This window comes from Aulonocara sp. 'chitande type north' Nkhata Bay, linkage group LG18 (assembly GCF_057382095.1).
Source record: "Aulonocara sp. 'chitande type north' Nkhata Bay isolate Kocher_YH1m ecotype deep benthic linkage group LG18, A_spYH_male_GT1.1, whole genome shotgun sequence".
Classification (NCBI taxonomy): Eukaryota; Metazoa; Chordata; class Actinopteri; order Cichliformes; family Cichlidae; genus Aulonocara; species Aulonocara sp. 'chitande type north' Nkhata Bay.
This window is the reverse complement of record NC_141361.1, coordinates 21,737,121-21,759,933: the sequence shown is the minus strand read 5'-3', so window position 1 is coordinate 21,759,933 and position 22,813 is coordinate 21,737,121. Positions and strand designations below refer to the sequence as shown.

Below are 22,813 nucleotides of genomic sequence, written 5' to 3'. Positions count from 1 at the left end.
TATCGGACATAAAAAAGTGGTATCGTGCCATCTCTAATATGGTGTAAGACGAGCCAGAGTAATAATGAATCCTCATTATGATCCATCATGTCTGGACAAGGGCCTCCTTCCCTTATTGATTTCCTCATCTCTACAGTTTTTTTCTGTTGGTGTGCCACTCCCTCTATCTAATTCCACTTTAACTGTCAGTGCTCTTCGAGTATCCATTTCAAATCAGCGAGTGTTTAACATTATCTTCTTCTCTGCTCTTTCCACAAAATTTCTAACAGTAATATAATTTGAACAGGTGGATCTGTGATTTCCTTCCTATTGTTTCAGCCACCTCAACTCCACCCACGTCTCTGCCTTCGTGCCCTCGGTGTGATTATCTGGCCTATGTTCTCGTTCAGCATCCTCGGCAGCCGTCCCTTAGACTCCAAGGTCTTGTAAGCTGGTGCAAGGTCGATCAGAGTGGTGGAAGGGGAGACAGCGAGAGAGCGCAAGCAAGACATTCTTCCTATCGCTCTTTTAGGACACGTGGTAGTAAGACTATGGGCCGACAAGAAGAGGAAGCGGAAGAAGAATCGGTCCTGTGACAACAGCATACACTTTTATGGCATAAACAGTTTTGAAAATCAAGCCTCCACATCTTTTACTTTCTCTTCCTTTTGAGCCATGAAACAAATCTGTTCTCGCTATGAAAAAACAGAACAAACTGTCAATATTCACCCTACGCCGAAAGCCCCTACAAATCATAAAACCTGACACTGATGTGCATGGTGAATGGTGCTGAATGGCAGTCGTGCATGAAAACATGCCTCAGCTGACTGAAAAGTGGAATCTACCAAAGACACATGCTAATCTGGCAGCTGGTTTTGGGATTTTGGAGTCCTTATTGCAACTGGAAAACTCAGCAGGGCCGAGAAAACAAGAAATAAGGTGTGGCTCACAGTTATGATAAGACTTCCTGAAAAAATGAGCGACACATTATTAGTTTAGATAAACGTGGCTTGACTTCATGGCCACGAAATACTTAAGGCTCTTTATTGCATAGACGCATAAAATGGAATAACTAGCGCAGTATTAACAGAGATTAATCTCAAGAAAATGCACGTATGCTACTGGTTATATTGCACCATCTGGTATGGCTACCTAATTAGCAAACCACAGCTTCGAGGCGGAGCTTCTATTTTCGACTGTGACAGCGGAGAAAGACGCAGTCATCCCTTTTGGTTCGCTGCTGTTCAGCGCAGGGAGTGGTTTCAGCATTTTGCCAGAGGTGGTGTCAGGGTGACAGTGTGCTGATACAGGTCATCACGCTGTACGAAACACAACACCTCTGGACTTGCTGCTCAGAAGCTAGCATTCCAATACTGCCCTCGTTGACCTTTACACACACTTACACACCGGTGCATATCTGGACACATATTGATACTTTCTTTATCTTTTCTGCATTGATGCACAAATGTAGAGGCTAAATGATGCTGCTCAGATCTCAGTTGGTTGAGAGACTGCATTCAGTAAGGTATCCAAAAAAATTCGTGCAAGTGTATACAGGACACACTATTTACTTACACTTCATTTATTAGTTTGGTTTAATGTGAGTACAGATCACATGGACAGAGAGCTGTGCAAATATAACATTGCTGTTCTGAGCTGTGCCACATCTGTTACTCTTATCAACTTCATTGGCATGCTCGTCCTCATCATAAAGTCATTAACTTGTCTTATTTATTAGTCGCATCAAGTTATGTATTTGATTAAGGTTTCCTGAAAGTAACTCTTTGGCTAGAAACGCAAAACTAACAATGCCTATTGATTCTCTAGAGGAGCAAACCTCTGGAGACAATGAGAGCTCTTGTGTGGCACACATGGACAGCGCTAAACACACACACACGCTGACAACATACATAAGCGAGAACCTGTGTAAACACACAAACCTCTATCCGACTCGACACTGGGCATTCTTAAACTGTGGTGAATATCTGATTGTGGGCAACACTGCATCTTTGTGTGCACATGTGTGTGTAAGGATGTTGTGAAATCAACAGACAGTGAGGATAATGGCGGGCCTTATGGTTTATAGAGTGGCTCGCTGGCTCGCGTTTATGTCGTCTGTATCAGTACACAGAGAGACAGGGGCTAATTTCTACTGAAACGCACTAAGACGATTGCAAATAGCCAAAAGTAAAGTAAGATAACAAGTGAACAATTCACAAGTTTCAAAACAAGAGAATCATATGCTCTGACCTTTGCAGTCACCGGATCTCAATCTGACTGAGCAATCGTGGAAGATTCTGGGTGGGTATATGGAAAAATATCCTTTAGAACTGCAGTGTTGATTCCTCTGGGTGTTCAGAAAGTGTAAAATCCAGGATATTTTGAACTTATACCCTTACTCACTACTTAATAAGACCCTATTTAAGAAGTTACTGAATCCCCAAATTATACAAAAGCACTGCTTAACCTAGGTGCATTACACCTACAACAAAAAAATGCATACTTTAATTTGTTTCAGCCGATGATCAGGAAGTGTTGCCGTGACTGTGTGATTTTGCCCAATAAGACCACAGCAATATTGCTAAATCTTTTTTCCCCCTGCAAAGTAGCACAAACTGTCAGTCTGAAATTTCTCTCCTCATTATTTCCTTTTAAGGTCACAACTCTGCAACTGTCTGCTATATTTTTCATTTAAATATTTGCAGAACAAAATTTTCATTCCTGGACAAACACTAAGGCATCTAATCATGTGTTCCACTACTAATCCCACGCTAAGCACCTATATTTGGCTGCGTTATCTGTGTATTTTATGCAAAGACACATTACCAGTCACCAATTTTATCTTCTGCCCTAATCACCAGTGACCACGTCATGCAATGTCTCATGCTTGCATTGACCGAATATTATTGGGGCCCCTTCTCTGCTAGACTGAGGCAAAGGTTGCTAGAAAAAGCCCGAGCGACAGAATCAGACTAGTGGGACGGCAGCGTTATAAATGTTACAGCCATCTGACACGCTGTCGGAGATGAAGAGGCCTAAGAAGTCATGGCTGTCAAGAGAAACAAGTAGAAGCTTGTGTTGACATGTGTACCTCCGGACAGAACAATAATGAAATATCTAGACCCTTATTACTGGCAGCACAAACAGCAGCTTTGACACATCAGTCATCCCACATATTAGCGCTGCTGTGTAGCTCTGATAAAATGGGCACTGCTGCTATCGTGTGATGTCTAAAACAGAAGCCTGAAAATAAGAACAGGAAGAAACATGTATCAAGTCAGGTTAAAACCTCATTTATTACTGGTGTATTACTTTGCTAAGGGCATTTCTTATTTTTAGCTTAGCTTAAAGTGTGTCATGCTCGGGCAAAACTGTGTCAAACTTCCTCAGCGAGGATGAAATGTGGTTGTATCACCAGAAGCATACAGAGAAGCCCTCGTGTAATAAAGGCTTAACCTGTCAGCGCACAATCAGCCAGGCACATAATCCTTTCTGTAGGGCAGATTCTAAATGATAGGAAGCACATATAAATGCAGAGTAATTTGCACCTGAATGTATGCACGTATGCGACTCGACGCCGAGAGAGCAACATGATCTTACGACTTCCTTATCTGCCATAATCGCAGTGACACGTTCTTTAGCCAGACAGAAATTAACAGTCTACCTGCAGTGCACCTATTGTGGAGATTTTTCCAAAGTCTCTACTAAGTAATCTGCCACACATCTGTCTTTGCTGCGACTGCTCACATGTGTGCACATACTTGGGTGTGTGTGCTACTGTCTGAGCCACCATGAATCCCTCTAAGTCACAACAACAACATTCCTCATCATTGCACCAACCACCAACAAGCCACCGAGGGTATACTCAGAGATCATGAGGAGAAGGACAAAGACGGGAGGAGAAGGAATGAAGGCGTCAGATACTTTTAGAAATAAAATCGTGACCAGCTGCTGTTCACAAATTGTTTTAAAGCAACAAACAAACAGCGAAATTAATGTAATTGGTGCTAAAAGATATTATTGTATGAATTAAAATGCTTTTCGTTCCTTATAAACCAGTCTGATCTACACGGACAAACCAGCCTGGTCTGTAATCGCTTGGAAAAAAGGTATTACAGTACACTGCAAGTCACCCAAACAAAGTAAACTCTTAAGTCGACTTACTTTCACTCCCGTTTAAAGATCAACAAGTAAAACCTTCTCCATTTACGCGGTCTCCTTCTCCCATGTTTCTCTGTCCTTCTTTCCCCTCTTCCCTTCTCTTTGTAACTTTCTTCCTCTCTCTCTCTCTCGGTTACTCCCCCCTCTGTCAGACGCATGCAAACACTTACTTAGAGACACACACACACACTCCCACAGACAGAGTCACCCCCTCACACACTCTCTCCTCCCGCGACCCGAAATGCTTGGCAAACATTCTAACGTACTGAAATACTGCTTGCCATATAAGGTAGCACCAGCTTCACATGTCACACATAATTTACATACGGCGGGGCGGGAGTTTGCCTTACACAGGTCACTCATGTTAAGGAAACACACATGTGGTAGATCCATGCTTTCGCTTTGGGCTGACACAGCAAGAAAGAGGGAAGACGTATAGGAGAGTCAAATGATACCATTCTCCCTGTTAACCAACATGTCCTATGTTGAGTCAGGCAGAGGGAATGAAAGCTGAGTGGGCGATCTATTGATCCTCTCCACTGCTTCCTGGAACAACCACGGCCCTCTAAACACACACACAAGCAAATTTTCTTGCTAACTAGCGCTACCCTCAGGAACGAGCTATTGTGTGACTGTCTGGTGTGAGTCAAGAATGTGTCTAAATGTGTGCGTGCCTCTCTCTCTCTCTCTCTCTCTCTCTCTCTCTCTCTCTCTATATATATATATATATATATATATATATATATATATATATATATATATATATATACACACACACACACACACACATATATAAATACACACACACACACACACACACACACACACACACACACACACACACACACACACACACACACAACAAGCCATAACAAATGGAAGTTAGCCATGTGGTACACACACACCTACACACACACACAGAGAGAGCAGACACCAAGGCAAGCAATCTCCACATCTCTACCTATTCTCCATTGCACAAGTGCCTACTTTGGAAAGTAAAGGCAGCACACACACACACACACACACACACACACACACACACACACACACACACACACACACACACACACAGGAGGAAAGATCTAGATAAACCAGTGAGGCAGGGAGGAGGGTTATGAACCAAGCTCTTACCTCTCACATTGCCCTCCAGTTTGTGTGTGCGTGCTTCCGCGTGTCGACTGGCTCTGTATGTTTATGCGTGTATTCAGACAGGCCGCGACAGCAGACCCCCAGGCACCGGCTGGACCATTCTCAGGCAGGCAGGCAGAACACAGCAAGGCAGAGCGACTGGCAGAAGAGGAGGCAAGCGAGTGAATCAGCAGCGAATGAGTAAAGGAGCTGTGCGCGGAGCCGAGCACCCAGAGTGAGGGAGAGCGGATAGGGAGAAAGCAAGAGAGAGAGAGGAGGAGTGTTTGTCTGTGCGGTTGTGTGTGTATGCGTTGCAGCGTTGGCTGTGTGCGCTAGTGTCTCCCCTCCCCTGCCTCTCCAAGTGGCTAAGCTGGGTTGTGCAGCAGAGCTGTGCTGAGACGGGGCTGGGCTGTGTCTTTACTGACTCCCCTGCCTCTGGATCATCTGTCTGCTGCAGGAAAGTAGTGCTCACTGGGCGGCAGTGGCAACAGCTGTGGAGGAGGAGGAGGATGACGACGAAGAGGAGGAGGGAGGGAGACCGGACTGCACTGGGCATACAGATCCTGCAGTTCCCTCTCCCTCCTTTTCTTTCCCACTGAAGCTGGCCACGCCCCCCCTCCAAAAACACCAGGAAGTGCTGGCTCAGTTACAGCAGCACTGTCCTTGCCTATTCAGTGAGGCTGAGGTAGGAGAGAGGGAAGAGGCAGGTAGGAAAGATTGGGAAAACCCAGCAACAAGAAAAGATGAACATTAGTAACAGGATAAACATACCAGTGAGGAAAGGTCATGCACAGCGAGGACTTTAGAAGTAAAAGTCATGAGAGTGATGTTAAATACAACCAGAAAGGAAAAGAATGGGTGAAGGAAGGGTCTTAATGAGGTCAGGAAGAAAAGGAATAAATGGCAATTGGAAAGAATGAATAGAATATGGGGTGTGGAGGAAACAGTTATGGAAAGACCCAACAGTTATGATGGGTTTTTGCATCAGATTTGGCCTGGCTTCTGTCCAGATCCTCTCTCTCACTTTCATACTGCTTTCCGTCCTTGGCATGCAACCCTTAGCTCACACTAGCTCCTGCCCACATTATAAAAGCACTACAAAGTGAAACTGCAATAAGTGGTTATAGTTTTAAAATTACTTCTTTAAAAAAAAGATGCAGACCAGGGCAGTTTGGTTGCAGGTCAGCAACATATTAAGAAAAAGGCTAACTCAGAAAACACAGAGGCGGCTGTTCCTGCCAACTCGCCTGTATTGTTGTTGACACCAGGCTTCTGCTGCTGCAACCCATGCATCCAATAGAAGCCTCCAAGAATTTGATTTGGACCCGATTCTGCAATATCCGGTAGCTATGGAGATAGTGGCCCTGGCGTCTGCAGGAATCCTTGCAAAGTTCGAGCGTGTGCTGACGCCAAGTTTTGCGACCAGTTCGTGCATATTGTCTGTGACTCACTTTCATTTGATTGCCATCACCGGGAAAATGCATCCCTATATCCAAAATATCTTTGCAATGTGTTTTCATATACAAAGCATGTTAATGCTGCATAGCGCTGAACGTAAATTAACTGAGCTCACACATATTCACTTGGAGATGTAAGGGTCCATTCTTTCTTTGGCGTATTTGCCTATACGTACATGAAAGACTGCTTAAACCATTGCCTCTCCTATGTAAAACTGTCACACCTCCACTGTCTCTCTGTTCCTAGCCTTGCTATCTTGCTGGACTTGTTTCAATGGCTGCACAGCTCTGTTTAATACAAAGCTGGTGATAAGTCATCTCCAATTTACACAGCAGCACTGTAAACCCAGGGTGACAATCTGTGGCTGAGCCCCTGCAGCACGGCTAACCCTTTACCTATAGCCATATAAACACTTCTGCAATGTGTTGGTAAACTCAGAGAGAGCAAAAACACAGTGCGCACCGCAGACAAAAGAACTGAAAGCATTAATGCAAGTTCTGATCGACAGTGGCGTTATTAACTACAACAGTAACGTGCATGCCTTGATCTATTTCCAGCAGTCATTCATTAGTGAAGGAAGGATCTATTTCCAAGCATGGAAACAACCCTGCTAGACTTGTTGTCTTTTAGATTAGAAGGCCAATCTGTTTGACGGCACTGAGCTTTCGTTGACCCATAATAAAGAAACACAGTGATTGATGATCTGGCTCAATAGGAGACATATTAGCAACGCCTCCAAAGATCTGGGCTCTCTGCGAAACTCAGACACTAATGTGGAATTTCCCCTCTTCTACTGCAGTTCAGTGTACACTGTGTGCATCCTTTTCATATTTCTCTTCTTTATGATATCGCTAAATCTGTCTTTTCATAGCTTTATCTCACTTATGAATGCATCTTAATTCCCCTAAACTTGCCTTAAAGGCTTTATAAGTGCTTGTCAATTCGTAATAATCCCCTCGATCATACTCCTCTCACCAACTTCAAGTACGAGTGCAGAGCCAAATTGTGCGGTTACCAAATGTTCGCTCATTGCTTCTGACAAGTTTCATTCTGATCGAGTGCACAACAGGAGCTTACTTCTACTTTTATAGTTCATATTTCTTTTCGTGTCACACCGGCCGAATGATTTGCCTTCTTTCTGCACATGCCTCGTATCTCACAGAGATGTTGTGCTCTCTAGATCAGTGAAGCTGTAGAGCTGCGAAAGGATGCGCAAAAAGCAACAGGAATAAACACACTGAGGTCGAGCAAACTGTTAACACACATACTTATGGTACAAACCGAAAACAGGAAGAGGTGTGTGTGTGTGTGTGTGTGTGTGTGTGTGTGCGCACACGCTTGAGAGAGTGTATTCAATGTGCTTGAAGGGGAATTCCACCACTTTTACACTCTAAGTTCATCAAGTTACTCATGGGGAGTATACTCAGCCTGTAAAAACACTTGTATAGTTTCGTCTGTGGTTCTGTACGGTTAGGGAAGTCTCTAAAGTAGCCTAAGTAATGCCTGGGAATTCCCTTTGCCACATCAGTTTATGTGTATTTGTATTTATAAATATATGAAAAGAAATCGGTCTTTTGCATATCTTCCTCATTTACTGAAGTAGAAAAGAAGATAATAAAAACATTCCTAATATTTCAAAATTCAGTTCAATTCAACGCTAACACAGTCTTTTCTTGATGGCCCTTCTGTCTCTGTCACATAAAAAAACATAATGGCTAACATTTTATTTCCTTTCCTTCCTCCCTGATGAACTCAGCTTTCCACCTTAAGCATCCCTATCATCTCAGCACTCTGCTATTTCTCAGCTGTCTGTAAATGACAGTATCTGGCTGATGTGAACTCTCACTCCTCTGTGGAAATGTTCCAGAGCTTCTATATGCCAAACTCAAATAGCTCATTTATTCCTTAGTCCTCCCCCCCTTGAAAAAGAACTGCAGAAAAAAACAATTACACTCAATCGTATAAAGTCTTTAAGAAAGACAAAAAAAACCCAGGAAATCGCATTTAACATTAGCGATTTCACAAGAGTATATATTGGAGGCTGCAGAATGACAAAGCAAAAATACCCCCTTGAGGTAACTTCTACACTTTAAACAACTTAACAGAGAGAAAGCAAAACAAAGAGTCCTCCTCTTGTGAAAATTTGCAGTCATATTTCCCTACTGCATACTTTGTGGTTTTCTCTTAACTTCTTTCCATTTTGACATGGTGGGGGAAGCAGGTGCAATTCAAGCTGTCAGTTTTGAAATACACAGAGAGGAAATAGCACGCTGTCTTGTCCCTATCTGACACCACAGTGCACATGTATGTGTGTGCAGAGCTCAGGCTTTAAGCTTATCTTGGAGCAAACGAATGGAAACACCCTCTGCAAAGAGGCCCTTTTCATTTTAGCTTTTATCTAATTTTCTAAATGTAGCCTATGGGTATGTATTGCTGTGTTTATCATATAAAGTCTCCTTCCATTTAAAACCCTCAACACGCACCCCACTGAAGAGACAAATTTGACAAATGAACAAAGAACAAAATATTGCATGTTAACATCAAACGGAGACTGACATTTCCTTCTTTGTGAAGCAGAAAAGAAAGTAAGTCAATCAGCTTGCTGTTTAAATATTTTTTTAAAAATACCAACCAAACCAATTGGAAGTATTAAATAGAAATTACAAACAAATTTCACTTAGAACTGGTTAAAATAACCTAATCATATCAATTCTGCAGGGAAAACTTACAGACAGAGAGCTTACCTGCGTGTTTGTCTAACGCTGATGTGCCTCTGGGACCGACAAAGCCACTTCAGCATAGGTCATGCTGCTGCAATGCATTGTGGGATTTACTAACATCTTCAGTTCTCTCTTCCTCTACTTCTCTAACTCTGATCTCTCTCTCACTCTCATAATAGCACCTTCTGCTTGGCAACGGCTATACCACAAATGTGGTCAGGTTTACAGCGAACCATCACTGCGCAACATCAAGTCTCCATGACAACCACTCTTTATCTCATTTGCATCTTCTGCTTGCATTATCTACTTTTGCCAAATATGGTCGCTTTGTTATTCTCCCCGCCTCTCTCTGTATCCCCTTTCTGTAACTTCCTCTTTTCGCCCATTTGCAAAACTACGTGTCAACACACTGTGCAACATATATTGTACAGTATATATCCGCAATGACATGTACAAATGCTTGAAAAGGTGCGAAAAAAGGAACTGATTGAGACATTATAGTTTGCAGACTAAGAGATAAGTTAGATGACTTTACAAATCAGGAAGTGGAGTGTTGAAGAGGCTGTTCGTGAGACTGACTTCAAAAGGAAACGGGGGTTTCAGCTCGACAATATGACCTCATCCCCTTAAAAACACGTATATCATAACAGAGCACCATTGATTCCTCTTCTGCGAGGTTGTTGCAGGCCCTTCCTCTTCCACCCGAAAGCCCATGTCTATCAAACTATCAGTGGAATGTTGAACCAGGCCCCTGGGGCCCACACACGCAGCAACACTCAGCAGCACTCAGCACCTGTTTCTGACTGCCAGCACAGAGAAAGAGACGCGGTCAATCACACAGGACAGCTCAGTGCAGGAGAAAGAGCAGAGGAGGGTAGGAGACAAACAACAAGCATTTTATCAGCAAAAATACACAACTGAGTAGCTACAGCTTTATCTTTCACAGCAGAGTGTGACTGCATGTAACTTAGCAATATTACATGAATTATATATATTATAAATAGGATTTAGTCCTATAAAATAAGGTCAGTGCAGTTTCCATTCTTTGTCTCATTTCAGTACTTTTCAAAATTTGCAGTTCTAGCTTCACTGTTAAAGTGCTACCGTTGCTTGTGCTCTGCTTGAAGCTACTCTTTCAATACAGTAAAAAGAGCCGCAAAGCATTTAAAAGTGATATATGGTGTTCTTTAGCAAGAATTTCAAAGATCCTTTATGGTTTTGTGTGCCATAAATGAAAACACCTTCATATGTTCAACTTTTTAAATCTCAATCTCGATAAAGTTCACAATCTAATTTCAATTTGAATATGGCTCACATGAAGAGACTTCCAGGCCTGAATTATTCAGCTGTAGCATACTGAAACATGTAATTGTACAGCCAGCTAACAGCTAGTAGACTTTAGGATAACCTGCTAGTATTAAACAAGTGTGTCTATCCACCCTCAGGTTCACAATCATCATACTTATGACAAAATTTGAAATACATCCTATGACTCTCAAAGTAATTCTTACAAAAATAATCAGAAGAACGTACACAGTAATAACTGGTACGTGCCCATGTCCCAGTAACACTTAATGGCACAGAGAGAAAAAAACAAAACATGGGCTGTTGATGTTGTTTATACGCTAAAAATAGGTCCTTAAAATCCATTGCTAGGTGGTTGCTTTGCAACATGATTTAGTCATAATATATTGAACTTCAACTTTTATGGCTCTAAACAAAACCTTAATATTGTGAAATTAAGAGGATAAGATGCTTTTATAAGGCATAAAGGTTTATAAAATCAAAAAGGGTCATTTTAGGCTGTTACTACATGGTTGGTAAGCAGCATGACTATGATGATATAGAGATGTTAAAATAAAAAGCCTCACAAACTGTGAATGTTTCTGTTGTATTCAGATTTCTCACTTCTCTATCTGACTTCAGTTACCCAGACAGTGTCAGGGAAAGCTCTGAGGAAGGATCAGAAGCACTGATCACCACTGGGCCTCCCCTCCTATGGGCTGAAGGGCTGCTGTGAGTCGGTGGACTGGAAGTCAATGAAACCAGGCCTAATTTAGCCTTCGCTCCTCCACGAGCTGCCAGGAGTAAGAGTGAGACTCCTTCCCTTTTTAGGGCTACCAGGACACTGCCGTCTGCAAGTGGCACTACTGCATACCTAACTAAACTAAGGAGCTGGAAAGAGTGAGAGAGAGAGAGAGAGAGAGAGAGAGAGAGAGAGGGAGAGAGAGAGAGAGAAAGAAGCGAAGGGGTGACAGTCAAAATTTGTTATACAGATGTGCCATTTAAATGGCTGTCTAGATCTGAACGTCATAAAGCATCACAGACAGAACTGCGTAAATATTTTAACAAACCACCTACTTGAATTACTCCAACTCAAAGTTTATTTAACAAGCCAGTTTAGACACTTTTACAACCATCTTATCTTTACACTGCTTTCATTAGATACACGTACAACTTGACTTTGTAACTGACTTTGACACGATGATCACAACAGCTTGCAATAGGATCACACCAGTAATTAGGTGAGAAGAGAGAACTAATCAGCGTCTATACTTACACTATCCACTCAGCCGGGTCCAGACACTGTGTCATGCAATCTTTAATAACTCCAGCCTACACAGAAAGTAGATAACTAGATGCTGCAGGCCTGGAAGTGTTGTTTTTCCCCCCATCGTGATCTGGCTGATATTCATGTGACAGAGAGGAAAGGGGAAGATACTTGGCTTCAACTCTGGTGAGACCCAGGAAAACATTTTCTTTTTCAGTTCATAAGTATTTTCCAATTTGTGTGGACTAAATAAACCCATGACTGAAAGAAATGCAAATTTGCACTGGCATTCAAAGCTTTTGCTTTGGAACCGGGGTGTGAGATACGTCGAAGGCAGTGTTGCAACTATGTGCACACACGAAAATGATAGACACATCACTACTTAATAACCACGACAGCCCATGTATTTAAAATAAATGGATTAGACGAGGATTACTCACTGAGCCCCAACTGCTTTCGCATCTCTGTGTTTATATAACTACACATGTATTCTTGAAGACAGTGATCACATAAGCCATGGTATGGAGCACACAATAGGATTATGTATGGTGGTGTGCTCAAGTATCGTCTTCAGTTCCCACCACCTATAGTGAGCAGACAAACACTTGGCTTCCGTTTCACTGCATGCATGTGTAATAACCTCAACAGAGACCAATTCAAGCTGACATAATCCCATCAGCCTATTCAAGGTTCCCGTCTGACCACCCCTACATAATGAGGAGATAAAGGCCCCATCACTGACTGTTTTTATGAAGATAATTATGCACGTCTCTTGTGTTATGGACAACTGTTAATTGAATTAATCTTCCCTCACTGGAGTTGAATACTATAATTTTGAAAGTAATATCCAATCATTTCTGCTTGTGTCTGACTCTGAGTCGGTCTCCTCACCGGCTATTAAAGCAGTCGTTGAGACTTGTTTATCTCATATTTCTCACCTCTGCATGTAAGCAATTCACTGGACATCATTGCAGCTATTTAAAACTTCCTTTCCTACTAACACTATCTATGTGAAGGATGAAATGTCACTAACAGACCAAACCAAATTCTGATAACAGAAAAAACCCCTCATATAAGCTCTCACACACCAACATTTCTCCAATCTTTTTTTGTTCAGTTTTGGTGAGCAAGTTATAGCCTCAGTTTCCTGTTCTTAGCTGACAGAAGCAGTAATCGATGTGGTCTTCTGCTGCTGTAGTCCATTTTGTGCATTCAGAGATGGTCTTCTGCATACCTTCATTGCTGAATATTTGTGTTACTTCCTATCAGCTCAAAAGTACTTTCACCCTGACAACGACTGCACACCAAATATTTTCTCTTCATTTCAAGCCTGTCTTAAAATACCAGTCAGGCATCTTTAGAACTGAAACTGGCTTTGGCTGCTGTTTCCATTCCTCTTGTTCAAAATAGTTCAAAGGTAACTGATGAAGGAATAACATTTGCTCACCTTGTTTTGTACAAAATTCTGAATTAATCCCTAACAGGACACAGATAACATCCACACACTATCTGGGCACATCTACAATTAGCCACAATGAGTTACTCAGTAAGAATTGCATCAATGGGCCGAGGGTAAGAACAGTCACTGACCAGCAAGCAAAGGCTATATGAAAAAGAAATTTTTCTATACAGTACAAATCCTTTCACTTAGTAACCTAGCAACCAGTGAACTCAACACGGCACCTATTGCAATTCTAAAAAGCGCCAGACATAATTACATCTCTCTTCAGCCAATCACATGAGGCCCTGAGCCATAAATAACAGACTGCTCCCCTACAGAGCACCAGTCTGTGCCGAAAAGTCAACAAACACTTTCTCCAGTAGCAGCTCTGGCGTCCTTACTGGATTCATCTCGCTAAGATGAAGATAAACAGAATGGTAAAAGGAAGGCAGAGGCCTAAAAGTTTTCAGAAAGAAAGAGGTAGAGAGAAAGAGAAGAGAGAAAAAGAAAAACAAATGTAGCCTATGATTAGTGAGTCATAATGAAGGCTGCTAAATGGGACTGTGGCTATGAGCTATGTCATTAAAGACCGTGCCAAATGGCTGGAAAACCTACAGGTCTCTATTTGAAACACTGGCATGCTGGAAAAGGAGGACGCTGCTTAAAAGCTTCTTTTAAACAGCTTGGTCGAAGTTGCTGCAACATTTCACACGCATCATAATAATCTCAAAAGCAGAACATCTCGGCAAGCAGTAAACACGCCACCTTCAAGCCTTCTTACCCCTGCGTGTGTGTTTTTGCCAGACAGTTAGAGCAGCTCTATGTTAAACAACTTAGTCGCTGAAGCCTTATATTTAGACTTTACGACCAATATTAAATTCTGACCAGGGTGATATAAGATGTCAGCTCGATAGGGCTGCAGTTACCATCAGATCGCATCACGTCACATCACACGGCTGCAAGAGGTCATTAGTACATTTGTTGCTTCTGGGTGATGAGAGATAGGATTGGGAATGCGCTCTCCCTCGGGACCTTACTAATGTGTAATAAAGTAACAGAACACTTGGGGATCTGAGAATTTATATAACCTATCAGTGTCATATCATCGTGGTAACTGTGGCGACAGCTCAAAGAGACAAAACAGCTGCACAGAAACACAATGACCGAGCAGTTTCTCTGCCTCTTTTTTTTTTTTATATTTACTGCGAGGCCTTCTGAAACAACCCTTTAAATGTGTTTAAGCCAATCAAATGAAATACTGCCTCAACACTTTGTGAGGTATATAAACATGAAAGACAGAGGCATCAGAGAACTTGGCATGCATCACATAATAAAAGCCGATGCACCCTACATTTCTCATGCCCTCCTTGATTTAGAGCCTCTTGCACAGGGAAATGACACTTCAGTGTAATGTATCTCCCGAGTAATGACGCTATTAAGTTCATGCAGGTGGACATCTTGACTTGGATTACGGTGGTACTGCCTGCTGACGGTATGCTTTCTGGCAGTCGTGTTATCTGTTGCTATGATGGTGTTTACTCCCTGGCTACAGTATTTTTTTTTTCACTTTAAGGAGGAACATTTTTGACGAAGGACAAGCACTGCATACTTGTCATTTTTCAGATTTTATGCCACAAAAATAGCTAGACAGAGCACAGAAAACTTCAGTTCAAAGACTGAAGTGTTGTGTTGCTATACTCTTAAAGATCTGATGTTAAACCTCAAATTAAATCATGGGTAATTTGATCACCTCTGCCCTTAGAGACAGCGCCCCAGTACCTTTAAAACAGAATTAGACCTTCATTAATCTGTGCATGCATACCTGAAGGACAAATGTATTCCTTTAGACATGAGGGAACGGGTGTGATGCTTCAAGCAGAACAGTCCGACCCACTCTCTCTCTCTCTCCGAGCTCCCAGGACATTTTCTTGAAGCCTCCCTATTGGGATTCTGGTAGCCTACATTCCCTGCTTCAAGGTCAGCGGTGGTGACAAATTAAATTACTTGTCCTGTTTTGTAGTGCTGGCACCAGGTCAACAGCAACTTGGCTAAAATGATGAGTGCGGTATTCTGAAGGGAGCTGCATTTGTCCCGACCCTCTGGTGTCAAATTTGCAAAGCAACGAGCAGTGATGAAAGGGCTGCAAAAGCCACGTATTAAATTCTGCTTCTGTAATCACTTGCAAAGAAAAAAAAATCAATTACCTCTACTTTATACCGTCGCCCTTTGGGCTTACCCAGAGCCCTCGGTTAGTAAAAGTCGCATCATCTCCGTTCACTCCAATGGACCATTTTATTTTATTTTATTTTATTTTGCAGAAATAGTTCCTGGAACTAGGTTTTTAGCTGCACAGAAGTTTGTGAAGTTGTTGGGTAATCAATTAACGTGTGCATTGAAACATGTTAATTGATTATCCACCAATAAATTTGTAGATATGCCAGCTTAAGCTAGCAAACACACAATATCAACCAAGAACAAGTAGCCTAATGAATTCAAAATTATGTTTTATATATTATACCCCCCCACACACACAACTAAATAACTAAATATTATATTAAATATTAATTAATATTACTATATTGTGATATAACATAATGTGGCGTGTGACGATTAGCACGCTAGGTAAGGCCTGGACTCAAACTCAGCAAGAAGTTGGTGGGTTTGATTCCACTGCCTGGCCGGGGTTTTTCTGTGTGGAGTTTGCGTGGGTTCTCTCCGGCACTCCAGCTTCCTCCCACAGTCCAAAGACATGCAGATAATGGGGTTAGGTCAATTGGTAATTTTAAATTACCGATAGGTGTGAATGTCAGTGCGAAAATAACATTATTGCTTATTGTTGTCTGGTCTGTTTTAACGAATGTATAGATTCAGAGTAATAAAATAATAATTGTACAATAATCAGGGAAACAGCTAGCTATTTTCTGAAACATGGCTAAAAATAAAGAGTATATTTGCATATTGTAGCAGTCTCATAAATACTGTTTTTAGGCTTATGGTTCTGTTGACTGTCACACTGTGTATAATGTTGCATCTCAGCAGATGGTAAAATCAGAGGGAAGGAAAAGGAAACAAATCAGACCGAAAAAAAAACAAGGTAAATTTAAAATATGGAAACCAGCTCTGAAAAAAATAATCAAATAAGGCTAAATAGAGAATCTAATAAATATATGCATTTTTATAGAACTGAATTCTGTGTGTGTTGTCATACCGATCCTGTATTTTAGTATTAGTGTAAACTGTCAATACAAATCCATGAATTCATAACTAACGACACTAGTCACACTTTGTTTAACATCAACAGCTAATTCATTTCTAAAATTTTATTTATAACAACTACATCGCATGCCATCATGCATTGACTCGTCTAAAAAGTATGTACATTTTCTGCTTTTTTCTCTCTGTTAACACTCTCTCAGCACACGAACCACAGGTCTGAAGACTCCCTGCAGTGAAACAGCACCCTAACCTGGAGATTCATCTCCCTGAGTTTTTCCAAGATTTACACTTATTAATTTTTAATGACCTAAACATTACCCTTTACAGTGGTCTGGACTTTGTAAGATAAAAAAATGTGCAAATGTGTTCTTGAATATGATTGCATTTGTGTATATGTTGATGTTTTAATCCATAGTTACAGTCATTGTCATTGTTCTTTTAAAGTGAGCCAACTATTTTTCTCCTCTTGGTGTCAGTGGGATGAATGTACACGTATGCTTTTATCTCTGAGTGAGTGCAGCGTCCCCATGCAGCACAGCACACAACAGCAGATAAAACATGTTTTAAAAATATGAATATGTATTAATCCCACTAAAGTGTCTTATAATAGCAAAAGTCTTATAATGCCTGTGAAAAAAAACATGCTCTATGAGACATGATACACAATAATGAGTGTTTTAATGCAATCTGCCCTGTGTAGATGTGAAGTGTTGAGTAGCATTGTTGTCCACATGCAAGATATATAAATTCCTGTCTCTGTCACACAGAAAGTTGGACTAGATGTTTGTTTTGAATTTGAATATTTTAAGCTCTGGAGACCAAAATATTTCCAAAGCAAACACAGTTATTCTCATGCTATCATTGAAAGTCACCCGTCAGTCTCATTCTGCCATTAAGATTATTTGCAGTATGAATTTATTGTGGCATTACTGAAGCCACAATGAAGAAACCCTGACAGGTAGAAAACAACTGATTTTGAAATGTTTACCCAAGTTCACTAAAACCTAACAATAAATGTTAAACTGTGGCTGCTGTTGGTTAGCATATAATGTTAAAAACACATTAACAAGCTCAAAAATTGTCAGAAAGGTAGAGGAGTACACAAAGACTTAACCACATGCACTTTACTGTGGTATAAAAACTACTGCAGATCAATGCATTTGCTGCATTCTGAACCCTCTCTGCCTCTGCGACTCTTACTATTAGAGGGCTCTGGGCTTACCCTGCTGCTGATGGAGGATATCATGTGCTTGCACATGAAGCTTCACAACATTAGCCCCAGTTTTGTGTCACAAAAATTAGAGTGCACGCCACCTGCTGGACATTTGGGAATGTATAGTAAATATTCTTTTTTTAAATGATTTTTCCTTCTTCTGTATACAACCAAGAGTTAAAACACAACCCATGTTGTGACACAGCTGTCTTGCACTCAGTCTTCACTTACACAATCACCTGAAGGGTGTCAGTGTGTCAGCAGCACATAGGGCTTATCTGTTGGGTTGTTATCAGCACACAAACAGCTCACACACCACACTGGGAGGAACTTAGATTATGTAGTGCGGTGTGAAAACAAACAAACAGACAGCTTAATATTGAGGCAGAGGTCTGTGTGCAGTTTCATATCTGCCATTGTTGTTGAGTCTTACCTCCAATATCACACATCACGAGGACATCATGAAGTAACATCCTCATGATGTGTAATTTTCAGTTAGATGCACAGCAGCTGGCATGTTTCGCAGCACCTGCTTACACTTGAAGTGTGCTGGGTTCAGCTTACAAAAGACTTATGAGAAAATCTAAAGCAGCATTATTTGCTGTGGTCAGATATATGAGATACTAGTTTCTACCAAAGAGGTCAGTGTTATGCAGGTTATTTTGTAAGCATGATGCTATTGGACTACTGGACACTAGAGAGCAGCAAAGCAGCATAAAACCCAGGCTAGTCCTTTTAATTTTGCACATTTGGTGCATTTGTACAATAAATATTGTATCAATCTTTACATTTGTAAGCTCATGGATACAAGCAGAAGTCATCTGCGAATGCACTTCATATATTTTCACTCTTTTATGAATGAAGGCAATTTTCAGAGCTCTGTGATTTCACTTGCACTACCTCTGCAAGCCATAATGATTTAGAAAGCATCAGCAAAGGGGCATAGATGGCCATTTTGATGTTATAATAAATTATTACTACTATTGCCACATAATCCAGTCCAGGCTTTTGGGGCAGAAAATAATTATTAAAGTTAAGACACAAAAAAAGTGTAAACCATAAGTTTAATAATTTATTCCTCAGTCTATATGAATTTGCACCATGTTGAGAGGTAGACTAAGTTCATGGGGAACAGGTTCACTGTATCTTCTTGACAGACAGTTAGACCACAGGCAAGCCTCTCCCAAGCACCAATTGTTCCTTTACATTGACAGAGCAGATGAATATTTAACAGGAGGAGGGAAAGTGGTAGGCATCAGGTCACTAAGAAGAAAATAGCACTCACCCCAGGTGACCCCACCACCAACAGTCTGATGACAGACTAGATTGCTGCTGCTGATTGGCTGCTTATATCTTTGTTGACCCAAAGGAGAGCTGTGTAATGAGCCTTAAATGAAAGCATATTTGTGGGAATAGAACGTGTGTCTAGGTGGGCTGAGTACCTTCAAGAGAGAAGCAGACAGGGTGGAAAAGACTGCGGTCAGCACCATGGACAGCAAAAGGAGAATTATCCAGGTGATCAGCGCCATGCAAGCAGATATCAGAAAGCTGGAGCTGGAAAACATGGGCCTGAAGAGGAAAGCTGGAAGTAATCTCAGAAAGAATGCATCAGTTCCCATCATGGCAGCAGAATGCAGAGGTACACTCATATCATTATTACTTTGTGATATTAGGTAGTCCAAAAATAGAGTGATTTTACTATAAAATGTGTGCTCGTGAGATGTTTTTGTCTCTTTACGGCTCTCTAAGATAAGCTCATAGTATCATTTTAGGGGATAATAGATGTAGTTTTCACTACAGACTTGATTTGGACTTTCAGTGCTGTGTAAAAACATCTGGCCCCTTCCTGATTTCTCAGTTTATTGCATCGTTGTCATGATTAAATGTTTCAAACCAAAGCAATTTTAATATTAGACAAAGGTAACCCAAGTAAACCCAAGCAAATACAAAATGCATTTTTTGATGATGATTTTATTAATTAAGGGCCCTATGAGAAAAAATGACTCCCAAGACTAATAACTGGTTGTGCCACCCTTGGCAGCAGGAACTGGAATCAAGAGTTTGAGGTAACTGTTTGAGGTAACTGTGGCCATGGAAGAGTTTTGACCATTCTTCTTTGCAGAATTTAATAGAGCCACACTGAAGGGTTTTCAAGCATGGATGGCCTATTTGAGGTCAAGTCAAAGCATTTCAGCCTGATTAAAGTCTAAGCCACTCCAAAACCTTCATATTGTTTGTTTGAGCCATTCAGAGGTGGACTTGCTGCTGTGTTTCAGATCATTGTCCTTCTGCATAACCAAAGTGTTTTTGAACTTCAGGGCATAAACTGATGGTCGGACGTTCTCTTTCTGGATTTTCTGGTAGAGAGCAGAATTCATCAATTCGTCCAAGTCCCGAGGAAGCAAGGCAGCCCAAGACCATCACACTACCACCATCAATTGGACTGTTGTTATGATGTTCTTTTTATGAAATGCTGTGTTAGTTTTACACCAGATGTAATCAAACTCAAACCTTCCAAAAGTTCAACTTTTGTATCATCAGTCCACAGACAAATTTTGGGGATCATGAAGATGTTTTTTTGGCAAATGTGAGACGAGTGTTTGTGCTCCTTTTTACTCAGCAGTGTTTTTTTCCTTGGAACTCCCACAGCTGCCATTTTTTGCAAGCAAGGCCTGCAGGTCCTTTAGATGCTGTTGGGATTGTTTGTGAACTCCTGGAGGAGTCGTTGATGCGCTCTTGTAGTAATTTTGGTAGGATGGACACTCCTGGGAAGGATCCCCTGTGTACCAAGTTTTTCTCCATTGGTGGATTATGGCTCTCACTGTGAGTCCCCAGGCCTTAGAAATGGCTTTTTAACCATTTCCAAACTGACAGATGTCAGTGACTTGGTTTCTCAGTTGTTCTTAAATTTCTTTAGATTGTGGCGGTTGTGTTGCTTTTTGAAATCTTTTAGCCTACTTCACTCCAGGTAGTTTTGGATAATGCTTTATTCTTAATAAATAAAATCATGAAAATTGAAAATTTGCATTCTTTGAAAATTACACGGGTTACCTTTGTCTAACTTTATTTGATGACAGAAAATTAGAAAGGGGAATAATACTTCTTCACAGCACTATAGAGGTGAATAGGTTTATTTATTTATTTCCTCAGACATTGAAACAGTGCTCTACGGAAGAGGATTAGGGCCACTGGGGAAAAGAGCAGTAATGTCTTTCTTTTCTTTTCCAGAATTCTGGGGAAAAAGTAAGAATTCTGACTTTTTTTTCTCAGAATTCTGGAAGAAAAAAAGATGTTACCGCCTTTTTCCCCAGTGGCCCTAATCCTCTTCCGTAGTGCTCTTATCTCTGTGTTGTTGAATTTAATTTTCTCTTTCAGAAAGTGTCGTCATGACAGTGAGGCGATATTCAGTCTTCCAGCTGCGGGTCAATCATCGATATTTGACCATGGGCATCTCAAAGAGTGAGGGAGGGACCGGAAAGAAGCAACGCTGACACTGAGCATAGTCAAACCAGAGGCGGAGCCAGACATTTTATACACCCAGAGTTTAGCCCTAAAGGGTGGTATGCATGTGGGATTGGAAGGGGGGTGGGAGGCTGGGGGGTGGAGTTGCTAAACCCCAATTCAAGATCCAGAACTGACCTGGAATTAAAACAGGACTACAACAGTTCAAAATCAGGACTACTTCAGGACTTAACCAAGACAGAACCAGAATCAAAATATAGTAGCACTGAACGAACCTATCAATGACACTTTCAGGGTCAATATTATTCAAGTATTCCAAAAAGATACACTAGGTACTAGATACATGTTCTAATGAATTTTGGCAAACAACCATTTGACTAACATGTCTGCCTCACCTGGCTCTTGTTCCATTTCTCTTCTGTCCTCATTCTCCTCTCCATCTCCCTCTCTGTGCTGACAATCAAGACAAACACCACCATCATCAAATACACAGTTGAAACCAGATATTTACAAACTCTTCAGATATAAACACAATCACTTTTTAAATTGTAAAACATCAAATCAGACTAAATGTTTATTTTTCATGGACTCTGCTAACCTATCAGAAGCTTCTTAAGCTCAGAATGGAATCATCTGGAGTTTTCTTATTTTTTAAAGACACAATAAACTTAGTGTATATATACTCCTAAATTTGATGAAAGTGGTAAAAAAAAAAAATAGACAGCTCTCTCTCTCTTTATTCTGACGTTTAATTAATTTAAAAGATATTTCAATATTTATTTATCTAAAACAAAAAAGTTTACTTGATGTTCAACAGTAAAAAAAAATGCTTTATGTTTATTTCCCCAAAGGTGTATGTAAATGTCTGGTTTCAACTGTAAATATACTGAAGTCTATTGAAATTCCTCTTGTTTGCAAAGAAATATATTAAACAACATACAAAGCATAATATATAAAATGACATTTACCTGAGATTTTACTTTGAAAGAAGCCCCTTATGCCCATTGTTGTGTAAATCAGTACATTTACTGTTAGGTATTTTAGTACCATGGTAGCATTTACTGGATATTGTTTTATAGTGACATTATACAGGAAAACTCTGTCATTCAATAAGGCCCCTTTGTTTTAGTTATTTTTCTCTTTGACCCAAGAATTGATGTGTGAGAATCACAGGCTGGTACAAGGTTGAAATACCACAGAGATCACTCCCTCAGCTACATTAGTTTCTTAATCTTTTAGACGCCTGTTGAAGGCCAAATGGTTTGTTTCAGATTTCACTAATGTAAGAACTCTTCGTTTTGTGCCTTGAAAATATGTCGCTGAGATAATCACAATTGTAGCTGAACTGATAAACTACACAAAGGATGCTTCTTCACCCATGGGCAGGAAGACGCTGCCTTATCTTGGTCTGTACTGGTTTAAACTGATAAATCTGCTGTCTCATGAATTTTACCCTCTATATAAACTGTTGTACTTGTGAATAA

The 22,813-nt window shown here is 40.8% G+C and overlaps 1 protein-coding gene across 18 annotated transcripts in view; it reads right to left on the bottom strand.

Moving 5' to 3' along the window:
• mbnl1 (muscleblind-like splicing regulator 1) overlaps positions 1-9,583 on the bottom strand; it is a 44,826-nt gene extending 35,243 nt beyond the window's left edge. For 3 of the 18 annotated variants that reach the window (XM_086273327.1, XM_086273332.1, XM_086273335.1), the window contains exon 1: positions 5,272-5,706. The gene's annotated coding sequence lies outside the window, so the exon portion shown is untranslated. Of the gene's footprint in view, positions 1-4,143; positions 4,299-5,271; positions 5,707-9,470 lie in introns of those variants that run through there. The other 15 variants (XM_086273337.1, XM_086273334.1, XM_086273342.1 and 12 more) reach the window with 10 other exon arrangements.
• Between the last annotated feature and the right edge of the window lie 13,230 nt (positions 9,584-22,813).